This window comes from Ursus americanus, chromosome 20, assembly GCF_024610735.1.
Source record: "Ursus americanus isolate L20-20 chromosome 20, mUrsAme1.1.p, whole genome shotgun sequence".
NCBI lineage: Eukaryota > Metazoa > Chordata > Mammalia > Carnivora > Ursidae > Ursus > Ursus americanus.
Genome location: NC_142146.1, coordinates 40,880,420 through 40,905,434, shown reverse-complemented (window position 1 = coordinate 40,905,434; position 25,015 = coordinate 40,880,420). Strand labels below are relative to the sequence as shown.

The following is a 25,015-nucleotide window of genomic DNA, read 5'->3' as shown; positions in this document are numbered from 1 at the left end:
ATTATCAAGATGTCAAAATGTATTGACTTTTGAGGAATATAACAGAAGTTACTTTCTTCTAATGGAGATTTAAAGAGTCAAAATTTATCAGTTAAAAAGATAAGCTCCCTCCGGGCGCCTGGGTGGCTCAGTCGTTAAGCGTCTGCCTTCGGCTCAGGACCTGATCCCAGCGTTCTGGGATTGAGCCCCACATCTGGCTCCTCTGCTAGGAGCCTGCTTCTTCCTCTCCCACTCCCCCTGCTTGTGTTCCTTCTCTCACTGGCTGCCTCTCTCTCTGTCAAATAAATAAATAAAATCTTAAAAAAAAATTTAAAAGATAAGCTCCCTCAACAAATTCTCATATAGAATATTCTAATAATCACATGCATACAACAAACAAGAAGTTAAAAGCTGATGATTAAAAAAAAATGGGAAAAACAGTATTTTGCAATATGGATATACATGCATTGTATAAGCATGTATAATTCAAACAGTATAATTAGTAAATCAGTTGATTTAACTAGAAAACAGCAAAAGCCACAAGGCTTTTGTATTGATTGATTTTAAATAAAGACTTGGATCATCTAAAAATAATACATAAATTATTCATTTAATAATTATTAAATGAATAATTCAGTAATGCCTGAATTATTAATCAATTTTAATAAATGATTATTCTTTTTAAGAGGCTGGACATTTTCATATATGTGACTGTCAGTAGAACTGATACCATAGAGCGGGCTGCGGAAGCCAGACTCTGTGTTGTAATCCAGTTTTTATTATTCACTATCTTCAACTTTCTTTTATTAGTTTACACAGCTTCTCAGGTTTTCTCATGTGTAAAATGGGATGAAATAGTACCTGCATTATAACATCATATTAAATGTAATAATATATATAATATACGAAGAATAGCATTTAGTGTACAATAAATCATTAATAAATATTCACCTCATTTTTTTTTGTTATATCCACTTGGCTCTGACATCCCAAATTCATCATTACTATGATTACCGTTAGATATGATGTTGGCATTTTTGATAAGTTTAAATAGTAACTATGTTAATTTAAACAATATTCATATCTTATGCAAAATTATGAGTAACCAATTCAAATATTAACCAAAAACTTTCACATAAGGTTTTGAATTGCTTAAGTAAAGTCTACGTTCTAGCTATCTATGATCTATCCTAAAAGTGTTAGTCATATTTTATATACATCAACAAGCTATGGGAATCCATTACTCAGGAAACGTATCACAGGAAAGTAATATACCATGTGAAATAATGATTTTCATATTGAGTAATTTTCAAATTCTTGATGCCATGATTTACTGGTTGACAGTATTTGACAATTGAGACTGTTAATTATCATGAAAGATTTGTGAGGGGATAAATCTGTAAAGAATTAATTTTCTAACTAATCATCAGTCACATATAACAATTTGACCCACGTTAATATTTAAAACCTTCCCCATACAAAATGAGTGATGAAACACCGAAATGAGAAGAATGAAAATTAACAGATGTTGGGGTTTTCAAAAAGGAGGACATGGAGGTGGAAAGACAGTAGTGTAATTTTTAAAATCATTAAATACATTAAATTTTAAATTATACTTGTCTCCATTTTGAAAGCCAATAACAATAACAGATTTTTCCAGATAACATAAAGGGCTTAACAAAATAGCTATGTTGACAGTATGCATTTTTTGATATTTACGTTTTATACCTGATTCCGGCTAAGTTGAAGTGCGTATCTTTATACCTATTCTTTTGCAATAGTAAGCCAAGTGATTCCTTGGAATGTCAGTGGTAGGAGATACTCTATTCTTGACATAGTCATAAGGGAAGTGTAGGAATTAAGGAAGAGAGGTGAATAGGCAAGGACTCACTGTAAGGAGGTTTTTTTTTTTTTTTAAAGATTTTATTTATTTGACAGAGACAGCCAGCGAGAGAGGGAACACAAGCAGGGGGAGTGGGAGAGGAAGAAGCAGGCTTCCCAGTGGAGGAGCCTGATGTGGGGCTCGATCCCAGGACTCTGGGATCACGCCCTGAGCCGAAGGCAGACGCTTAATGATTGAGCCACCCAGGCGCCCCTGTAAGGAGGTTTCTATTTTAAAATCCGTTTCAAGTTAAGGTATATTTAGTTTCAGGGAGTCTAAAATGTCACACCCCAAGGGTATCTGTTGACAGAGTCCTGTATTTTACACAACAGAGGTTTTTTTTTAAACCATTTTAACCATATACCCTTCTTAGTTGTGCTAAATTTTGATCAGTGTATATATGGTCTTTTTCTAGAACTTACCATGCTTCTGATACATGTCAGATACTGATTTGAACAGATTCTGAGAAGTATAAAGAGTAATTTACCACTTACAAAAAGGAGTTGCTTAGTTTCAAGGCCATAAAAAGTTCATTTATAGAACATGAGGGAATTCTGTTTCATACATTTTGCATAAACAAACAAAAGACTGCCAGCAAACAATGTTTTTTGGTAAATTTACTCATTTATTTGTGGTTATTTTTTGAGCACCTATTGGGGAAAATGATGTTAAATGTGGAGGCAATATGTAATATGTAAAATATATAATATATAAAATTTTGGTGCCATTTCACAGTGATATGCTTCCCTTGGAGATGGACCAAATGTGAACTACAGACAAATTCCAATTCAATTCATGTTTTATTCAGTTACTTCTTATCATAGCCCTTAATGATTAGTGTCATGATGAGTCCTGAGTTGAAGAAAACAGTGGGCCAAACTAGACACCAGAGTGGAGAGGCAAAGATGCCAAACCAGCTACGAAGGACAACAGCGCAGTCCTTTCTTCCTCACTTCTTTGGGCAGCTCCTTCTGCCCTAGGATCTGGACTAATGGTATTATCTCACTGCTCTGAGGCAAATCTCATGTCAAAAAGCATAAGCATTGTGGGGCACCTGGCTGGTTCAGTTGGAAGAACACATGACTCTTGACCTCAGGGTTGTAAGTTTGAGCCCCATGTTGGGTATAGAGATTACTTAAAAATAAAATCTTTAAAAAAATAATTTTAAAAAGCATAAGCTTTGTTTCCATGTCAGACCAATCAGAGACCTTCCCTGAAATGTAAACCTAATGCAGTGGCAAGAGGAGAGTTCTCTCTTTTTTCTGGGTCACTAACTCCTTTTGCCATTTGAAGGAGGACCATCTCTGTTAGGAGAGTGATCAGAACCCAGATCAAACAAAAGCAGAAAGAAAGAGGACTCATGGCTCTTGGAGCAAAGTTTACCTTCCATTATGGAGCCACTGAGGTTCTCTTTTTTACTTAAGCTGATTTGAGTAGCCTTTCTGTCACTAGCAACTTAAAAAGTCAACTTTAACAGTTTTAGGAAACAAATGTGGGTAGGATCTCAAGGTTAATTTGAGATAAAATGTTGGCAGGGGCTGATAAAACAGCAAAGCATTATTAGGCTTAGAGGAAGCTCTCATTCAATCCTAACAGATTTATATGGACAGCTGACTGTAGGGGATTGCCTCTTTAAAAATGCCACAGGTTTCTTTCTGGTAATCATACCTGTGTGGTTTGAAAGCACAGTTCTCCAATTCTCTCTCCTGATTCTACTTGCCCAATTCTTTCTGTGTATTCTTCATATGCAAAGCACAGGTAAATATAAAAATATTCAACTTGTATCTGTCTCTATGTATATATGCATATATATGTATTTATATTAATTATGCTATCAATCTTATTTCTCTGCCATTTTATCATTCAAAAATATGATCAGATATCTGCCCGCCTATGTATCTCCTTTCTTCCTTCCTTCCTTCCTTCCTTCCTTCCTTCCTTCCTTCCTTCCTTCCTTCCTCTCTTTCCATCACTACCCCCCTCTCTTTTTCTTCTGTTTATGGTTATACAATTCACCAAGCACCATTTGTTCAAAAGCTCTCATTCCTGAATTGGATTGCTTTTCACTTATCTCAAAATCAGTTTGGCAGCTTTGCGTTAGTTTCTAACTGCATTCTCTACAGGTTTCCCCTGCTATCCAAAAGTAGAGCATTCCTATGTAATTTTTCATAAGCTGAAATGACATAAAGCAAAGAAGCAAATACCATTATGAGGAAAAATTTTGAGCGTTCCCTGACCCAAATATAACTCCTCTTCAGCTTTTCTGATAACTTAGGACACATCTTGCTAACAGATGCACAAAATAAGTGGAGAGAAAGCATAGATGCTCACAGACGCAGTCCAAAGCCTATGGTGGCTTGATGCTGAGATGCTGAGTGTAGGTCCCAGGGAGGGAGCTGGGCGGGGCCCCTTTCTCAGCTCAGGGTACCTGCTGCCCTTACACCAGCTTACTGCAAAACACATGCTGAATACTATTATTGCTTTTTTGTCTTATGAAAGTGAATATCCTCTTCAGATTTCTTTTGGTTGGTGAAAACAGATAGTAATGTGTGTCTTTTGTAAGAGTGAAATGGCATAATGCAAACTTTTGAAGAGCAAGGGATACCTGTATATCACTATATTGATCTATGTGTCTATCCATTCACCGATCTCAAAGTCTTGATTACCATAGTTTTATAATAGCACTTGAAATTGGATAAAGGTATTTCCCTGACTTTATTCTTATTTTTCAAAATTGTTAATCTATTATAGTACCTCTGACTTTACATATAAATTTTAGTAGAAGTTCATCTATAACTTAAAAAAAAAATCTTGCTGGGCATTCGATAAGAATCACTTTAAACCAATATAACAATTTGGGAAAAATTGGCATCTTTACTATGTTGAGTCTTCCAATCCATGAAAGATTATTTCTGTCCATTTATTTGGACTTCGATTTCTTTCATCAGTGTTTTGTAGTTTGCAGCATAAGTACCCTACACATGTTTGGTGAGATTTATACCCATGTACTTTTTTTAAGCAATTGTAAATAGTACTGTATTTTTAATTTTGGTGCCCTTATTGTCATTGTAAGTTACAGAAATACAATTGATTGTTTTGAATGCTTATCTGACATTTTGTGACCTGGTTGAATTTTGTGACTTTGTTGAATTCACTTATTAGTTCTAGAAGTTGGTTTCTTTGTTTTTGTTTTTTTTTTTTTTTAGATTCCTTGGGAATCTGTAGTGTGGCGTATCATTAGAAGTCTATTAGGCTTGCAATATGGGTTTAAATTGAAGCACATTATGCACAAATATTGAGCATTGCAATGCAAGAATCCTCAAGCTAAGCAGTCCTGAAATGAATACAAATTTTGCATCAAGGAGTTTCAGAATTCTTTTTCAAAAGTTTTTTCCAGATTTTATTCAAGTTTTAATCTAGAAGATATCACAAAAATTATTAACCTTAAGTCTAAATAACTGCATTTTAACTAGCTAGGTTAATAATAGTACATATATAGAGATAAATACCTTGGACTTTTTTATAGACAAGATTTCTAATTTATTTAAAAAACAATTTAAATCCACAGAATATTTTACAAACTTATGGCCCAGGATGAATATATTTATGGCATAAAATCTGAATGTATATAGATAGGCATACACTTTTACATATAGTTTTCTCTCATTTCAAATATCTATAACCTGAAGAAAATTAGCTTTCTTGAACGTTCAAGTCCCTGACCACAATTTTATTTCCAAACAAGTTTCTTTTGTTCGTAGCCTCACTGTGGTAATGTACTTTTTTCTTTGGAGGATAGACAGGGAAAATTAAATAGACAGAACCCATGTATTGTAATCAGGGAGAATAGTTCACTATGTATGTACTTTACAATTCTTTCCTGCAAAAGACCTACCTTCTCACCTGTGTTTAGAATGCCTATATCCAAAAAAAAAAAAAAAAAAAAAAAGAATGCCTATATCCTCAGCGTTTACTCACCTATATGAGATGAGTGTAGTTGGTAACTGTTGGTGCGTTATTTCTTCGATCTTCCTCTTGGATCAGTGATGCTTAAGCTCAGAACCTAGAAATTTCAAAGGGAATAGAACCCTTGATAGAGCCCATGAATGCCAGCACTGCAAATGAAATGCTTTGCAAAGCATTTTTTTCCCATAAATGTCCTTCCTCATTCAGTTATAGATATCCTTGACTAGTTTTCTGTAAGAAGTTAGGTATTTCTTAAGGGAGGCATTTTTTGACGACACAGATTGTAATACTTCACTCCAATTACTGTATAAATTTGGTGATTCATTTTCATTTAGCAATTTATGATATGGCTTTCCAAAACGCCAAACGTTGCTATAAGATTAGAATCCATATGCTTGAAAATGATCTCTTATCTATTTAGAAAACATCAAGGGAATGAAGGGATATTATGCAAGAAAATGTGCCATCCATAGCCACTAATAGCATTTTAAATATGGGAAGATTATAGACAATATTTAAATACAACATATAAGAAGAAAACATCCCAAACACTTGAAAATGTAAACAGTACATCTCTTTGTCATTCATATAGAATTGTGAAAGTTTCAGCTCCTCACTTCCTATAGTATACAGCAAGAAGAGGGATGCCATTTCACCTCAGCAGTGTATTTGGGCCATGGTAACTGAAAAAGCTCACCATCTGGAACATACCATGTGGGCTGTATTTATGTTCTCCAGAATAGAGAGACAGATGTCCACATTAAAAAAAAAAAAAAAAAAAAAAAAAAACAACAACAAAAAAAACTTGCCATACTGTCAAGCTTGTTTCCTAATTGCAGAAAACATTTAGGCTCAAAAATGAATTTGCCCCTTGCATAATTTCCTTTCATTCAATTTAGAAATAATTAAATAAATGTCAGGAAATTTTATGCCAGGTTAAAATTAAATAACTTCTGTGGTTGTACTGCTATTGTTTTTATTTCTTAACAGTTAAAAAATTGAGTTGACTGTTCACACGTGTGTTCAGTTGGTAAAACTTGTTTCTCAGGAGCATTAAAAAATCAAATCATTGGCTGATGTTAGAAAAATTTTTTCATTCTGTCGTCTTAATCATTGGATAAGCTTGACGAATAATATCTCTAGGTTTCTATTGTATATCTTATACATAGTAGAACAGGCCTCTGTATTTTATGAATTCCATACTTCAGATAATGACACATGTAGTGTTCACTTTTATTCATTTAGGTAAAAAAGGAGAAGGAGAAGAGAGAGGGACAGAGATAAAGAGTAATAGGAAACTCTCTGAATAAGGACATACGGTTTCTAGTTTTAACCCTATATCTGAATAACATTAGACAAAGTACATTCGTTGATTCTTTTTTGTTTTATTTATAAAATGACCAGTTTACTTGATATTGCTCCTACTAGATATTTTTCCATCTCCAAATATATGATTTGTGTATATGTTGGTTTGTTTATGCTTAGAGTAGAATGTCATTATTTAACCATTATTCTTTAAACAAAAGCATCCCTTTTGGTTGCCTCATTAAATATTTCTCAAAAATATATGTAGGATTATGGCCAGTCAGGAAGTTTAAAAAATAGACATTTCTCTTTGTGCATTTGTATTTATATATACTTGGAAATTTTGCTCAGTGAAGTATTTAAATGTATTTACTGAAGAATATGATTTCTAACGTCCCTGTACATTTATTCACAAAATAATTTTAAAATTATAAATTATAACTAAAAGAAATTTACTTAATGGTATTAAAAATATAATGTATCAAACAGTTCTACCTTTGCCGTCCTATTATAACTCTGGTTATAATCATGGCTTTTCCTTTATGCTGTGAGCATTCTAAGACTTTCATGTATATAAAATGAGTACCAGGGGCGCCTGGGTGGCACAGCGGTTAAGCGTCGGCCTTCGGCTCAGGGCGTGATCCCGGCGTTCTGGGATCGAGCCCCACATCAGGCTCCTCTGCTGGGAGCCTGCTTCTTCCTCTCCCACTCCCCCTGCTTATGTTCCCTCTCTCACTGCCTCTCTGTCAAATAAATAAACAAAATATTTTTAAAAAAATGAGTACCAGCACAATTTTTGCAGGTTAATTAAGAATATTCAAATGACCGAATGGAATTTCTTAAATGGAATATTTGGAGACTGCGCTTCAAAGATCCTGTTATTCATTCATGAAGTATGTGAAGAGGAGCAGAATATTTCACCCTAAAATATGTCATGCTGGCGTATTGATTATTTTGAACTACAGGCACTTAAAAAGCAGCAAATGCAAGGAGAGCCTTTCTTTGAACTCCTCTTTTCTGCCTAAAGACTGATCTTAAAAAAGGAACTCAATTGTCATAGATTCCCTCCCAGGGAGTTTCATCAGACAGGCAAGATTGACTTTTAGCACAAAAAAGGAGGCTGGAAATCAGCAACCAGACAAGCTCTGTCACAAAGTATCATACTTCCCATCTATTCTTCTAAGGGCCCATTCATCCCTCCTAAAGTCTTTTTTTTCCATGAGGATCTCTCTTCTGTTTCCCTAATTAAAATGGTATTTAAGTTTGAATTCTAAGCCACCTCTTTGAGTTACTCATTTTTCCCTGGATATCTCTCATGTATACATGAAATATACATGTTAATAAACTTCTATTTTTTTTCTGTTAATCTTTTATTACAGTAGTCTCAGCTAAGAAGTCAGAATTATAGAGGGAAAATTATTTTTTCCCCTACATATATTGTGTTGTTAATGTCCACAAGAGCTTATGAGATACAGGACCCACAATTAGCATAAATCATGATTCATGGTGTTTAAAGAATTAAAGTCTATTTGTGAAGATAAAAATGCAAAGAAAAATTTTTTCTAGATACTGCAAGCAACATGTGCTAAAAGCTTTAAATAATGGTTTAAGAGTTCTGAGATGGGAAAGCAGTGTGAACAAAGGGGATTATTGTTTCAGGACAGGACTATTATTATAGGACTTTAGAGAAGAACTCAGAGTGATTAGAAAGAAATGAAGGAGTCAGAAAAGCATATTCCTAGATTAAATAAATTTAAGAAGGATGCTACACAGCAGGAAGCAAAGAAATAGGCAGTTGCTAACCCATGAAAATAAATCAGAATTGTCAGCAATTTTAAGACAAGTCTTCTGCACTAAGTTGATTGAAAATCAAATTCTGCCGTATGTCAAAGTACAAAATGACATGTCATTGGTAAATCCTTTCGGTAGTTGAGCTCCTAAGCAGTCACCTGGAAGACCCCATGCGAGCCTTAACTGCATTGTAAGTGCAATTCAATACAGGTTAAAGTTAATGAAATGGAAACAGGAAATGCTATTTGACCATCAATCACTGCCCATCTTTCCCACTCCTCCTCTTTGCCTCTCTATCAAAGTATTTTTTTCATGTAATCTTGTGTGAGTTTAGATACAACTTATTTCACTTATATTGGAAAAATCCTACAGAGGGTGGAAAATACCCTACAAATGAAAACTATCTGTGCATTAAAATCTGCACATAAAAATGATATAAATTTACAGTATAATGGTATCATAGAACGTCTTAAACAGTTTGTATATATCTAAAAATTATAAATACTTTTAGGAAAAAAATTAAGGATTGTAAACTTTATTTTACATATTGTTATGATGAATATAACCCATTTTTAGTTATTCAAAATTTTAAGTTCTTAATAAGAGTCTGTAGTTGCCTTACTTTATAGAGCTGAAACATTTCTTGACTAGCATTCCCAAAGATAAATTGTGTTTCAAGGTATAAAAGAAGTAAAATTATTTTAAGTTAAGAAACTCACCAACAGAATATCTATCATACATAGTTGAAATAATAAAACACAAATTATATATATAATAAAATATATTTAAATTATATGTAAAATAACAAATTATATATAATAAAAATGAACATATGTAATATATAAATTACACATATTTTACATATATGTGTATAATATATATTACATATATATATAAAATAAAACTAGCACACATTATATAATAAATATATTAATACATAACATAATTATATAATTATATTTTATATAATTATAATGGCATAAATAAACCGGCATGGAACCATAATTTATTTCACAACAGGCTGGGTCACGGAGAGAGGATTTTTAGAAGAAAAGTCTGCTTTGTCAATGACCAGAGTAAAAATTACAGCTAATACTGATGCATACGTCTAGAACCAGGAGTTGGGGGCTCCTGTGAGTGGGTTTGTCTCTGTTTTACTCAGCACCATGTTCCAGTGTCAGAATTGTGCTTTCTAATAATTAAATGAGTGAGGACACTAGAAAATAATGAGCCAAATGGTAATGGAATTAATGTGACTTCACTCCTTGGTGAGTTACGGGTAGAAACTAAAACAGGTAGGGTTGCCACACGAAGGAAACTTAATTCGTAGCAACTAAAGATACCACAAGAATTGACTTCTAAAGCTGTAACTCCCAGAGCAAGGGTGAATCAGTTCCTTTAGGTTAGGATGCATACTCAGAAAGGGGAATCTTGTCGTCATATGTAGAGGTGGGCATAAGGTCTCACATGTGCCTTAAGGAAACAGTCCTATGCATACATTGTATGTTACATCAAGGAGCCTTGTGCTCCATGTTGGGCAGAGATTCCAGTATTATATAATGACGTAAAGGTAACTGTCGGTTATTCCGTTGGTCACTCCATGGTCCATTCTGTGGAGATGTGAGTAGGGGGTTGAACTCAAACTGGTCTGGCTGGTCTGGGCCAGCTGCAGCTGTTTTTCAGAGCAGTTGTTATTGCTTGAAGGGATAATTTTGGTTTCTGTCAGTGGATGCTGTGCCTGTTGGGTCTTTTACCTAAGTTAAGAGAGAAGCTGGAAAGAAGAGCTTGAGAAAAAATGTGGGGCAAAGGCTGGTGGGTAAAAGCTCGTGGGCAGTCAAGATCAGGTTTTGGGGTCTAGCTGGTGACAAAAGTACTTTCTCTACATGAGACTCCACTACCTGCTTTTCTCTGCATGGTTGTTCCACTCATTATCATTCTCTCTAGAAGATGATTCAACTCCTACCTGGTTAAATATTTTAAAAATTGAGCACCTAGTTTGTTTCCAAGGCTGTGTTTTTGTCAGGAGAAATACTTAGGAATTATATAGCACTTGGGCCTGAAACGATACCAGGCAGGGCAGATACAATAGCTGGTGGAAACCAACAAGTGTGAGACAGAATTATGATGCCGTATCATTCACCTGGAATTACTGATATTTGAGAGAAGAACCAAAATTATAGTCCAGACAGAAATTTGAGAATAAGGAAATGGACTAAGACCGGCAACATATTTCTTAAATGACCAGATATCAAATATTGCAAATTTTGTAAGTGTTACGGAAGACAAATTTTCTTCTACTCTTCAAGTTTTTTTTCTGACTGGTCTAAGAATTAAATTGACATGAGATAGATTAACAGAAGAAAATCAAATTTGACTACATATGTATGGGGAATCCGCATAAACACAAGAGATTCCAAAGACAGGCAAGACCAGGTATATATATCATTCTGGACTAAGGAGATGGGGATGGGGGCTGGGGCTTCCAAGGGAAGGAAGGCAATTCAGAGGAAGAACAGAGTAAATGTTTGGTAAACAAATTTTTGCTGGGCCATCCAGAAACAAAGGGACATAAAGAGGATTTTGACCAAACAGGCCTTGCTAGGTTCCTCCCTACCATACCCAATTCCTATTATACTATAGTTACCTATAGTGATAGCTCCCTTCTGGAACAGGTCCTCTAATTCTTTTAGGCAGTTAGGAGGGAGGCAAAAAGAAAAACTTTGAGTCTCTTGTTTCTTAAAAATAATCACCCTAAAATAATCTGCATGTCAGAGACACACATGGGGGGGGGCAAATTTTGCTCCTCCATATGTGCCATATAAGTTCCCTGCCACACAGTCTTTGTTTTATTTTACAACCCTTTTAAAATGTCAAACAAAACAGAAAACATTCTCAGGTCCAGGGCAATGCAAAAACAGGCTGCAGGTCAGGTGGAGGCATGGTTTGCTTACCTCGGATTTAAGGATAGTCTCTGGTCTTGAAAACCACCTAAGTCAAAGGCAGAAAAGGAGAAGCTGGGCCTCAGAAACAATCTGACATTATGCTGTGCCGGGATGTGTTTAATAGTTGCCTTCAAATAACCCAAATAATAATAAATAATAATAATAATAATAATAATAATAATAATAATAATAATAAGCAATAGTAATGATAATAAAAACCACAGAAAACAAAACAATAAAAACCTAATTGTCAATGTTTGCCAGCTTTATTATTTCTGGCACCAAAAATTTCACTGTTGTATTGGAGCCAACTCCAAGTGTACCAGAGGAAATTGCCAAATTTTCAGGAGTTTTATAAGCTGGTTAGCTATTGTGGGAATATTTATACCACAGCAATTGACAAACTACAAATAAAATCTTTTCCTTCTGAAGAACTGGTTGTTAACCATTTACCAGCACACCACTCTCACCATGGATGATTTGAAGTTGCTGACATCATATCACTGAATATGGGGCTGGGAAGCTATGCGCGTAGTATGTCATTATATAGTATTTCTAACATATACATGCAATAGCTATAAATAACAACAGAATGGATAACAGTAAATGTAGTAAAATTATTAGGAAGTGAAAATTTGGAGTATTCAGTGCCCATGTTTTCAATGTAACTTACTTTACTATAGTTCATATAGTTTAATTTCTGTTAATGTCCATGTTTAACAATTGGCTCCCAAAAGTCCTGAAATTGAATAATTGGTTCTGGAGAATCAGTATGAGCTGCTCCAGAGCCACCACAGAATTTTTGATGTCTCTAGAGAGGATCAGGGGGCTCTTGTGACAAAAGGTTTTGCGAGGAGTATAGGCAGTATTAGAGTATAGGTACTGGAGTATAGGGCAGAGTTGTTTGGGACCCTGGGTTCAAATTTCTGCCAAAATAAAATAGTTTTAGCAGCATAAAAATGACTAGAGGGAATACTTAAGGATAGCCAAAGAGAAGAGGAAAGAGAAAAAGAGAAAGGAGACTTTTCTTAAAGTAATTGGAAGGGAAGGGCTTTGGGAAAAAAATAGGATTGGGTGGTGGCTTCTAACTAACCACCCGTCACTTGTACCTGCATAGATGGGGGAAGCTGTCAGTAAGATTAGGATTTAAAAGCTAATATAAATTCATTGCTGTTCTATGCTGTAGGGGCCTACAGATATTTGGGTTCTATTTGAAGAACACTTTACGCTTATATATATATATCTTTCCCTTACATATTTTTGATTCCTATTTGTTAGGTGGAAATATAGTTCCGAAAGTCTGAGTGATTTGTGTGTGTCCGGAAAGTTGTATCTTATGGGAAAAACAACTTTTCTTTTAACTAGTCTTTTTGGAATGTGCTTTGAGATATAACAAATTTAAACTGATGTTATTGAAGTCTCTCAAGACAATTTTGGTATTTTGCTTTTTATTTCTCTCCCCCCTTGTAGACTGAATAAAACCTTATAGCAAAGTTCCTTAATGAAACTGGATGCAGTCTAAAAAAGATGAACACAATAGAGCAGTTCAGAAAACAAAGATGTTTCTGCAGGCACCATGCTAAATGCAATCAGATTATTGCCACTGGATGACTCAATTTGATAAGGGAAAAAGCTATGGCAATGACCTCTAGCAAGTAGCTGAAAAGGTGACACCTAAAAGGCTTCAACTTTTTGATAAATTTTCCTATTAAAAATAGGCACAGATACCTATTAAATGAAGTGACCACAGACAGTACATCCCAGAAAATTGGGCATCAGACAGTGGCTGGGACACTGAATCAAAATTAGAGAGATAATGAATTAAATATTTCAGGAATGTATGATACAATAAGATATGTTAAGTAAAACAAAACAAAACTCTCCAGAAAAAGAGATCCACTGTCCTTTAATAGTCAATTTTAGTATTTTGCCTTTCTGTTGGCAGAAAGTCCTCTCGAGTTAATTTAGTTGTCTGCACGTATATGCTTTATTCAGCCCCTTTATTTTTAATGAATGGTGAGAACATTTGTTGGTTAAATATATATTCTTCCCTTGGAAGACCATTATTAGCTGTTCTAGGGAAGTAGATTTTTGCCACCCCAAAATATGTCCCTTGGGTATAAGGATTATTTTAGGTGGTTTTTTTTTGAAATGGTATTTTTAATTGAAATATAATTAAGATTTGACATTATATTAGTTTCAGGTGTGCAACATATTGATTCAACAATTCCATATATTATTTAGTGCTCACCACTATAAGTATAATCACCATCACCATACATTATTACAATATTATTGACTATATTCCCTATATAGTTTATTTCATTTCTGACTTATAACTAGAAGTTTGTAGGTTGATTTTTTTTTTTAATTTTTAAAAATTTGAGTATAGATGATGCCCAATGTTACATTGGTTTCAGGTGTACAACTTAGTGATTTGACAAGTTTATACGTTATGCTGTGTTACCACAAGTGAAGCTACCATCTGTCCCATCATGGTTATTACAATACCATTGACTATATTCCTTATTACATGCCTTTTATTCCCATGACTTATTGATTCCATAACTGGAAATCTGTATCTCCCTCGCCTCTTCACCATTTTTTCTCAACACACCCCCTGTCCTCCCCTCTGGCAGAAATCAGTTTCTGTATTTATAGGTCTCATTCTGCATTTTTTAAAAGTTCCATTGTAATTTACATGTGTTATATTAGTTTCAGTGTACAATGCAGTGATTCAACAGTTCTATACACTACTCAGTGCTTATCACTATAAGTGTACTCTTAATCTCCTTCATCTATCACACCCATCCCCCCATCTACCTCCCCTCTGGTAACCATCAGTTTGTTCTCTATATTTGAGTCTTATTTTTCTGTTTTGTTTTTTTTTTTATCGTTTGTTTGGTTTCTTCAATTCCACATGAATGAAATCATATGGTACTTGTTCTCTGACAGACTTATTTCACTTAGCATCATACCCTCTGGATCTGTCCATGTTGTTACAAATGGCAAGATGCCATTCTCATTAGGGCTGAATAATATTCCTCGTGTGTGTGTGTGTGTGTGTGTGTGTCTGATATATATATATATATATATATATATATATATATATATATATATAATATCACATCACCTTTACCCACTCATTTATCATTGGACATCCATATGGCTTACATAAGGTGGCTATTGTAAATAATGCTGCAATAAACATAGGGGTGTATATATCTTTTTTTTGTTGTTTTATAGAGAGAGGGAGGGAAGGACAGAGGGGGAGATAAGAGAGAATCTTAAGCAGACTCCCCACCCACTGTGGAGCCCAACATGGGGCTTGATCTCACAACCCTGAGATCATCGGTTGAGCTAAAATCAAGAGTCAGTCACTTAACTGACTGAGCCACCCAGGCATCCCTGGGGTGTATATATCTTGAATTTATATTTTCATACTCTTTGGGTAAATATGTGGTAGTACAATTATGGATCAAAGGGTAATTCTACTTTTAATTTTCCCATTATGTTTTCCACATTGGCTGTACCAGTTTGCATTCCCACCAACAGGGCAAGAGCATTCCTTTTTCTCCACATTCTCGGTCAATACTTGTTGTTTCCTGTGTTTTTAATTTTAGCCATTCTGACAGGTATGAGGGTGATGTTTCATTGTGGTTTTGACTTGCTTTTACCTGATAATGAGGGGTGTTGAGCATCTTTCGTGTTTCTGTTGGCTATCTGTATGTTTTCTTTGGAGATAGGTCTGGTTCATGTCTTCTGCAAATTAATTGGATTATTTGGGGTTTTTTGGTGTTGAGTTGTACATGTTCTTTATTTTGGATATGAACACAATAGATATGTCATTTGCAAATATCTTCTCCAATTCAATAGGTTGTTTTTTGTTTTGTTGATGGTTTCACTTTCTGTGCAAAAAAAATTATGATGTAGTTCTAATGGTTTGCTTGCTTTTGTTTCCTTTGCCTTAGGAGACATCTAGAAAAATGTTGTTATGGCCAATGTCAGAAAAATTACTGCCGGTGCTCTCTTCTAGGATTTTTGTGGTTTCAGGTCTCACATTCAGGTCCTTAATCCATTTGGAGTTTGTTTTTTTTTTGTGTGTGTGTGTGTGTACGATGTAAGAATGTGGTCCAGTTTCATTCTTTTGCATGTAGCTGTTGTTGGAGAGACTTTTCCCATTGCATATTCTTGCCTCCTTTGTCTAAAGTTAATTGACCATATAATCATGGGTTTACTTCTGGGGTTTCTACCCCATTATATTGATCTAGATGTTTGTTTTTGTGCCAGTACCATACTGTTTTGAGTACTCTAGCTTTGTAGTATTTCTGGAAATCTGGGATTGTGATAAATCCAGCTTTGTTCTTTCTCAAGGTTGCTTTGGTTATTTGGGGTCTTTTGTGGTTCCGTACACATTTTAGGATTGTTTATTCTAGTTCTGTGGAAAGTGCTATTGGTATTTTGACTCAGATTGCATTAAATCTGTAGATTTCTTTGGTAGTATGGACTTTTAAACAATATTTCTTCTTCCAATCCATGAGCATGGAGTATCTTTCCGTTTGTTATGTCTTCTTCACTTTCTTCCATCAGTGTTTTATAGTTTTCAGAGTACAGGTTTTTCACCTCCTTGACTAAGTTTATTCCTAGGTATTTTATTCTTTTTGGTATGTTGTAAATGAGGTTGTTTTCTTAATTTCTCTTTTTGCTACTTCATTATTCACATGTAGAAATGCAACAGATTTCTGTGTACTGATTTAGTATACTGAGACTTTACTGAATTCATTTATCAATTCTGGTAGTTTTTCGGTGCAGTCTTTAAGGTTTTCTATATATAATATGATGTCATTTGCAAGTACTGAAATTATACTACTTCTTTGCCAATATGGATACCTTTACTTTTCTTCTCTGATTGCTGTGTCTAGCACTTAAAGTACTATGTTGAAAAACGTAGTGAGAGTAGACATTCTTGTGTTGTTCCTGATCTCAGGAAAAAGCTCTTAGTTTTTCTCCATTGAGTATGATGTTATCTATGGGATTTCATATATGGTTTTTATTATGTTGAGGTATGTTCCCTCTAAAGAAACTTTGTTGAGGTTTTTATCATGAATGGATTTGTACTTTGTCAAATGCTTTTTCTGCATCTACTGAAATTATCATATGGTTTTTATTCTTTCTCTTGTTGATGTGATGTATAACATTCATTGATTTGTGAATATGAAACCACCCTTCAATACCAGGAATAAATCTCACTTGATCGTGGTGAATGTTTATTTATTTATTCTTTTAATGTATTGTTGGACTAGGTCTGTTAATATTTTGTTGAGGTTTTTTGTATCAATGTTCATCAGACAGACTGGCCTGTAATTCTGTTTTTTTGATAGTGTATTTTTCTGGTTTTGGTATCAAGGTATTGCTGGCCACATAGAATGAATCTGGAAGCTTTACTCCCTCTTGTATTTCTTTTTCACTTTTTACATTTTTCTTTTAATTTCAGTTAGCATACAATGTTATATTAGTTTCAGGTATAGGACACGGTGATTCAACAATTCCATACATCACCTGGTGCTCATAAGGACAAGTACACTCCTTAACCCCCATCATCTATTTAATTCGTCCTCCCACCCACCTCCTCTTCTATTTTTTGAGAATAGTTTGAGAAGAATAGGTATTAGTTCTTTAAATTTTTGGTAAAAATCAACTGTGAAGTTCTCTTGTTCTGGACTTTGATTTTTTGGTAGTTGCTTTTCTGTTTGTTTTATAGCTAATTCAGTTTCATTGATGGTTATCATCTGTTCAAATTATCTGTTTCTTCCGAGATTTTTTTTAAAGATTTTATTTATTTATTTGACAGAGAGAGAGAGAGAACACAAGTGGCGGGAGTAGGAGAAGAAGAAGCAGGCTTCCAGCAGAGGAGCCTGATGTGGGCCTCGATCCCATAACCCTGGGATCACGCCCTGAGCCAAAGGCAGACACTTAATGACTGAGCCACCCAAGTGCCCCTAGTTCAGTTTTAATAGGTTTTATGTTTCTAGGAATTTATCCATTTCTTCTAGGTTGTCCAATTTGTTGACATATCATTTTTCATAATTTTAAAAAATATTTGAGAGACTGTATGAGCAGGGGGAGGGGCAGAGGGAGAGAGAGAACTCTGAACAGGGAGCCCCACTCGGGGCTTGATCCCAGGACCCTGGGATCGTGACCTGAGCCGAAGGCAGACGCTTAACTGACTGAACCACCCGTGCACCCCTCATAATACTCTTAAAATCCTTTGTTTTTCTTTCTGTTTTTGTTTTTAATCTTATAATCCTTTGTATTTCTGTGGTGTCAGTTGTTGTTACTAGTCCTTAATTTCCGATTTTATTATTTGAATCTTGTCTCTTCTTTTTTGGTAAGTCTGACTTAAAGGTTTATCAATTTTGTTGATATTTTCAAGTACCAGCTCCTGGTTCATCAATCTCTCTTTTTAGTTTCTATTTTGTGTATTTCTTATCTAATCTTTATTATTTCCTTCCTTCTGCTTTTGGATTTTGTTCCTTTTTTAGCTCCTTTAGGTGTAAGGTTAGGTAGTTTCTTAGAGATTTTTCTTCTTGAGGTAGGTTTGAACCACTATAAACTTCCCTCTTAGAACAGCTTTTGCTGCATCTCAAAGATTCTGGACCATTGTGTTTTCATTTTCGACTTCTTGATTAACCCATTTGTTGTTTAGCAGATATACTAAATTTTACTCCTTTTGTGCTTTCTAATTTTCTTACTCCTGCTTATGGTCTTTCCTTTCAATTCAGAAAATCCACTTGAACATTTCCTGTAAGGCTGGTTTAGGGGTGATGAATTCCTTTAACTTTGGTTTGTCTGGGAAATTCTTTCTCTCTCATATTCTGAATGATAGCCTTGTTGGGTAGAATATTCTTGGCTGCAGGTATTTCCCTTTTAGCACTCTGAATATATGGTGCCAGTACCTTCTGGCCTGCAGAGTTTCTGATAGATTAATGGGGTTTCCTTTGTATGTAACTTCTCTTTTTTCTTGCTGCTTTGAAAATTTTCTCTTTATCACTACTTTTTACCATTTAATTACTATGTGTCTTAGTGTGGACCTACTTGGGTTGATTTTATTGGGACTCTCTCTGCTTCCTGGATTTGGATTTCTCATTCCTTCCCCAGATTAGGGAAGTTTCCAGCTATTATTTCTTCAAATAAAAATTTCCCCCCTCTTCACTCTCTTCTCTGGGATCTCTGTAATGTAAATGTTATTATGCTTGATGGTGTTGCTGAGTTCCCTTAACCTATTCTCATTTGTTATTGTTCTTTTTTCTCTGTCTTGTTCATCTTGATTGTTTTTCATTACCCTGTACTCCAGGTTATTGATCTATTCTTCTGCTTCCTCTAGTCTACTACTTATTCCCTCTAGTGTATTTTTAACTTCAGTTATTGAATTCTCCATCTCTGATTGGTTCTTTTAATGTTTCTTATCTCATTATTGAGGGTCTCGCTGAGGTCTTCCATTTCAGTGACTATCTCTATGACCATTACTTTAAATTCTTTAGCAGGCATATTATTTACCTCCATTTCATTTAGCTCTCTTGCTGTGATTTTGTCCTGTTTTTCATTTGGGACATATTCCTCTAACTCTGTGTCTATTTCTATGTGACAGGAAAGTCAGCTGCATCTTCTGTTCTTGAAAGTGGTGGCCTTATGAAGAAGAGGACCTGTGGTGCCCTGTAGTTCAGTGTCCCTTGTTCACCAGAATCTGGCACTTCCAGGTGTCTCCTATATGTGTCGCATGCATACTACTAGAGCCACAGTTGTTTCCACTCCAGTTATCTGCAATGGCTCTCTTTGCTTGTTGTTGCAGGCTTGTGACCCTGTCATGTTAGTGGGTCTTGGGACACCTTGGCTTGAGTTGAGTCAGACCAGGCATTTGCTAGAGATGTGGCGGCACCAAACTGCAGGGCATTTTCTGTGTTCTCCCCTGAGAAGCTTTCACTGGTGATTGGGGCCTCAGTACCAAGCCCACTGCTCAGATCACAGTCAAACTGTTGTGTATGTGGTTATCTTCCCCTCTCTCTGGGGAGGGAGTCACTTTGGAGTGGTGCTGGCTCCTGTCAGAGCTCCTTGCACACAGCCACATTTGTGGCGTGACTTTGGATAGACTTCTCCTGAGGTAAGGATTGAGGGCACGAGTCTACAGGAGAACACAAGGGCAGGGTGCATTGTTAGCCAGTTAGGACAGTGTTCATGCTGCTGTGGTCCCATGTGTTCCTGTAAATAGACTGGGACATAGGGGAGGGAGATCGTCCTTCCAGTTCTTTTGTTATTGGAGACATCTCCTAAAATTCCCTGGCACTCCAGGACACATTCTGACAAGCAATTAAGTCTTCCTTTATACCCCAGGCACTTCTCTGCTGCTTCTATGCTGTATCTCCATGGGGCTGTTTGTTAGGCTGTCTTTTTCAGGGTGGAGACTCAGTTTCCTATTGCCCTCCAGCTCTACCAGAGTACAGCTTACTGATTTTTGAAGTTACAGGTGTTAAGCCTCACTGACTGTAAGATTTTGTGAAATTAAGCCCCTCTGTTTTTCAAGGCAAATGTTATGGAGATTCGTCTTTCCAGTGCAGGGTCCACATACCGGGGATGGCTGGTGTGGTGTCTGCTACTTTCCCATCTCCATTCCTGTGGTTTCCCCCCCTTCTGTGAACAGGCCCTGTGGGTCAGCTTTGCTCCTGACCATTTGTCTGCCCTTCTTAGCCTTTTCAATATGTTATCTACATTTGGCTGTGGAGAGTATGTTTTGCCAGTCTTTGTGTCATTTTCTAGGTTATTTGCTCTGCGATTGGTGTTATCTAGGCATACCCATAGGACAACTTGCTCTTAGGACCTTACTACTCTGCCATCTTCCCCAGAAGTTCTGATTCTGCTTTTTGTTTATGTATTATTTTTTTAGATTCCTCTTATGCATAGAATCATATAGTATTTTTCTCTGACTGACTCATTGCACTTAGCGTAATGCCCTCCAGATCCATCCATGTTATCTCAATGGCATGATCTCATCCATTTTTGTGGCTGTGTAATACTACATTGTGTTTATCTGTACACTACATTGCTTTGTGTATTCATCTATTGATGGACACTCAGATTACTTCAATATATTGGCTATTGTAAATAATGTTGCAGTAAACATACAAGAGCATATAACTTTCTGAATTACTGTTTCATTTTCTTTGGGTAAATACCCAGTAGTGGAATTTACTGGACCAGAAATGGTCCAGTAATAGAAATGGTATTTCTATTTTTAATTTTTAGAGGAAACTCCATACTGTTTTCCACAGTGGCTGTAACAATTTACATTCCCACTAACTGCACAAGGGTTCCTTTTTCTCTGCATCCTAGTCAGCACTAGATATTTGTCATTTTTGATATTAGCCATTCTAAATGGTAGAAAGTGGTATCTCATTGTGGCCTCCATTTGCGTTTGCCTGAGGATTAGTGATGTCAAGAATCTTTTCATCTATCTGTTGGCCACCTGTATGTCTTTTTGGAAAAATGTCTATTCAGGTCCTTTGCCCATTTTTTTTTTTTTTTTTTTTTTTTAGTGTTGTTGTATAGCTCCTTTATATATATTTTGGATATTAACCCCTTATTGGATATATCATTTTCAAATATCTTCCCCCATTCAGTAGGTTGTCTTTTTTTTTTTTTTATGGTTTCCTTTGCTATGCAAAAGCTTTTTATTTTGATGTAGTCCCAGTAGTTTATTTTTGCTTCTGTTTCCTTGACCGAGGAGACATATCTACAAAAATATTCCTATGGCCTATTTCAAAGAAATACTCCCTATGCTTTCTTCTAGAATTTCTGTGGTTTCAGGTCTCACATTTAAACTGAAAATGGATTAAAGACTTATTTTTGCATATGGTGTTAAAAGATGGTCCACTTTCATTCTTTTACATGTAGCTATCTAGTTTTCCCAATACCCTTAATTGAAAATACTGTCTTTTCCTTATTGTATATCCTTGCCTACTTTGTCAGAGATTAACTGATCATATATTCATGCATTTATGTCTTGGCTCTATCCTGTTCTGTTGACCTATGTGTCTGTTTTTATGCTAGTACCATACTGTTTTGATTTCTACAGATAAGTAATATATTTTGAAACTTGGTATTGTGTTATTTCCAGCTTTGTGCTACTTTCTCAGGATTGCTTTGGTTATTCTGGGTCTTTTGTGCTTCCATACAAATTTTAGGATTATTTGTTTTAGTTTTATAAAAAATGCTGTTGGCATTTGATAAGGAGTGCATTCATCTGTAGTTTGCTTTGGGTAATGTGTGAATTTTAATGATATAATGCTTCCCACCCACGAATGTGGAAATATATTTTCATTTGTTTGTATCATCTTCAATTTCTTTCATTGATGTTTTATATTTTTAGAGAACAGGTCTTTCACATCCCTGATTAAGTTTATTCCTAGCTATTTTATTCTTTTTGATGAAATTACAAATGGTGTTGTTTTTAAATTTGTCTTTCTGCTATTTTGATATTAGTGTAGAGAAATGCTACCAATTTCTGAGTATTAATTTTGTATCCTGCCACTTTACTCAATTTGCTTATTACTTCTAGTAGTTTTTGGTGTTGGTTTTTTTTTTTTTTTTTTTTTTTTTAGGATTTTCTATGTATGATATCATGCCATTTGCCAATTGTGACAGTTTAACTTCTTTACCAATATGGATGCCTCATATGTATTTCTTTTCTCATTACTGTGGCTAGGACTTTCAGTTCTATATTGAATAAAAGTGGCAAGAGTGGACATCCTTTTCTTGTTCCTGACCTTAGAGGGAAAACTGTTTTTCACCATCAAGTATGAAGTTAGTTGTGGGTGTTTCATATATGACCTTTATTATGTTGCAGTAAGTTCCATTTAACCCCACTTTGTTGAGCGTTTTTATCATGAATGGATTTGAATCTTGTCAAATGCTTTTTCTGCATCTACTGAGATGATCATATGATTTTTATCCTTCTTTTTGTTTATATAATGTATGATGTTGACTGATTTGCATATATTGAATCATCCTTCCATCCTTGGAAAAAGTCACATTTGATTATGGTGAATAATCTTTTTAATGTATTGTTGGACCTGGTTTGCTAGTATTTTGTTGAGTTTTTTTGCATTTGTTCATCGGGGATATTGGCCTTTAGTTTTCTTTTTTTGTGATGTCTTTGATATCAGAGTAATCGTGACTTCATAGAACATATGTGGAAGCTTTCCTTTCTCTTCTATTTTTTGGAATAGTTTAAAAAGAATAGGTATTAACTCTCCTTTAAATTTCTGATAGAATTCTCCTGTGAATTCACCTTGTCCTAGACTTTGAATTGGTAATAATAATTAAAAAAAAACTACCAAAAATAAATTTCATTACTTGTAATTCGTTCATTCAGATTTTTTTATTTCCTCTGGGCTCAGTGTTAGAAGATTGTGTGTTTTTAGAAATATTCCCATCTCCTCTAAATTGTCCAGTTTAATGTCATATAATTTTCATAGTATTATCTTATAGTCCTTTGTATTTCTGTGGTTTCAGTTGTTACTTCTTTGTCATTTCTGATTTTATGTATGCATGTCCTCTTTTTTCCTTGACGAGTCTGGCTAAGAGTTTGTCAATTTTGTTGATCTTTCCAAAGAACCAGCTCTTTGTTTCATTGAATTTCTCTATTGTTTTTTTAGAGTCCATCATTTATTTCTGCTCTGATCTTTATTATTTCCTTTCTCCCACCCGCTTTGGGCTTTATTTCTTCTTCTTCTTTTAGTTCCTTTAAATATAAGGTTAGATTGTTTATTTGAGCTCTATCTCGAGGTAGGTCTGTATTGCTATACACTTCCCTTTTAAAACTGCTTTTGTTGTGTCTCATAGATTTTGGACCATTGTGTTTTCATTTTCATTTGCCTTCACGTACTTTCTATATCTTCTTTGGTTGCTTCATTGAACCATTGGTTGTTTAGTATAGTGTCATTCAGTGTTTGTGTATTTTCCAGATTTTTTTCTTGTGATTTATTTCTAGTTTCATGGTGGTGTGCATGGAAAAGATGCATGGTATGATTTCAATTTTCTTAAATTTAATGAGGCTTGTTTTACAGCCTATGTGTGATCTGTTGTGGAGAATGTTCCACATACCCTTGGAAAAAAATTTTTTTTTTTTAAGATGGAAAGTTCTACATGTATCTGTTATGTCCATCTGATTTAATGTGTCTTTCAAAGACATTATTTCCTTATTGATTTTCTGTCTGGATGATTTATCCAGCCAGGTCAGTGGGGTGTTAATAGCCTCTATTATCAATTTATATTCCCTACCATCAACTTATCTTTGTTCATTAATATTTGCTTCATGTATCCTAGGGCTACAGTTTTGAATGTGCACACATTTACAATTACTATATCCTATTGTTGGATTAATCCCTTTATCATGTCATGTCCTTCTTTGTCTCTTGTTATAGTCTTTGCTTTAAAGTCTATTTTGTCTGATAAAACTATAGTCACTGTGGCTTTTTTTTCACTTCCATTTGCATGGTGAATGTTCTTCCATCCCTTCACTTCTTTATATTTATTTGGGCAGGGGCAGAGGGAGAGAGAGAGTCATAAGCAGATTCCATCTGAGTGCAGAGCCCAATGTAGGGCTTGATTTCATGACCCTGAGATCACGACCTGACTGTGCCATCCAGGCATCTCCCCATTCCTTCATTTTTAATGTGTGTGTATCTTTAGGTCTGAGGTGAATCCCTTATAGGCAGCACAGAGACGGGTCCTGTTTCTTATGGACTATTCCACTCAATGTCTTTTGATTGGAGCAGATAGGTCATATACATAGGTGATAGGTATGTACTTATTTCCATTTTTTTAGTTTTCTGGTTTTTTTTTAATACTTCTTTATTCCTTTCTTTTCTTGTTCTGTGATTGATGAGTTTCTGTACAGTTATGTTTGGCTTTCTTCCTCTTTACTTTTGTGCATCTACATAGGTTTTGGGTTTGTGGTTACCAGGAGGCTCATATATAACATCCTAAGAAAATACCAGTCTATATTAATTTGACAGTCATTTAAGTTCAAACACATTATTAGGAAAAAAAAAAGGGGGGGAAAAACCCTTTTTTCTTTTTCCCCTTCTTTTAATCC

At 35.1% G+C, this 25,015-nt stretch overlaps 1 long non-coding RNA gene across 2 annotated transcripts in view; it reads right to left on the bottom strand.

Moving 5' to 3' along the window:
• Positions 1 to 25,015, bottom strand: part of LOC123802773 (uncharacterized) — a 203,477-nt gene that overhangs the window by 16,881 nt on the left and 161,581 nt on the right. For both annotated transcript variants that reach the window (XR_006782645.2, XR_015727960.1), the window contains 2 exons: positions 11,875 to 11,911; positions 5,840 to 5,924 (listed from right to left, as the gene is read on the bottom strand). This is a non-coding gene — a long non-coding RNA (uncharacterized LOC123802773). The remainder of the gene's footprint in view (positions 1 to 5,839; positions 5,925 to 11,874; positions 11,912 to 25,015) is intronic.